At 25.5% G+C, this 811-nt stretch overlaps 1 long non-coding RNA gene across 1 annotated transcript; it reads right to left on the reverse strand.

Moving 5' to 3' along the window:
• Positions 1 to 6: 6 nt before the first annotated feature.
• LOC105449158 lies at positions 7 to 805 on the reverse strand. The gene is made up of 3 exons (XR_974308.1): positions 603 to 805; positions 174 to 348; positions 7 to 93 (listed from the first exon to the last, which is right to left on the reverse strand). It is a non-coding gene; the product is annotated as an uncharacterized LOC105449158 (long non-coding RNA).
• Between the last annotated feature and the right edge of the window lie 6 nt (positions 806 to 811).

Here is an 811-nt window from a genome sequence, read left to right on the forward strand (position 1 = left end):
TTTTTTGCATAATTTGCTCTGGAAGCAGAAAAGGATTGTTCCACTGAGGATGATGATGATGATGGAACCACATTTTCAATATTGCTTATGGTTCTGAAATTTAATTATTTATTTTAACTTGTGTTATTTTGTTACTGTGTTATTTTATATACATCAAAAGACACAGTATTCACCTTCTATAATTTACTGTTGGTTCTAGGAAACGTAAACTTTCATAAAAGGACCAAGTACTTTCCTTTTTTTTGGCTGCACTGCCACTTGGGATGTAAGAATTAACCAAATTATATTCCTTTACAAAACGGTCTCTTATATTCTTCCATTTTGTCTGGCTTGTACCAGGAGCTGTACCTATTAAAATGTATATATGATTTATAATAATTATTAAAGAAATATTTTAATTGTTTTTAAATTTGTACATTTAATATTAATTGAATATATATTATATATAACACAAAATATATGTCATTATAATATATATATATATATCTAATATGTAATAAATAAATAAATATATGAATATATATGATATACATATAAGACGTATATTGTATATATATTATATACTTATTATGTAATATTAATATATTTGTATTGATTATTACCTAAACGACAATCTATATCTGTCCATAATGTTTTTATAGCCGATGGTCCTCTGAATTTATAAGGTAGTGTTGAATTCCATAGAGGTTCTTTCTCAAACACTGCAGCAATTAATCTTTCCAAATAATCATTTTTGCTATCTGGATAATCACAAATATTACTATCTGAAGTAGAGCAGATATGTTCTTCTGTGACATCTAATAAGGTATTG

The sequence above is a fragment of the Wasmannia auropunctata genome, unplaced genomic scaffold (assembly GCF_000956235.1).
Source record: "Wasmannia auropunctata unplaced genomic scaffold, wasmannia.A_1.0 LD336076.1, whole genome shotgun sequence".
Taxonomy (NCBI): domain Eukaryota; kingdom Metazoa; phylum Arthropoda; class Insecta; order Hymenoptera; family Formicidae; genus Wasmannia; species Wasmannia auropunctata.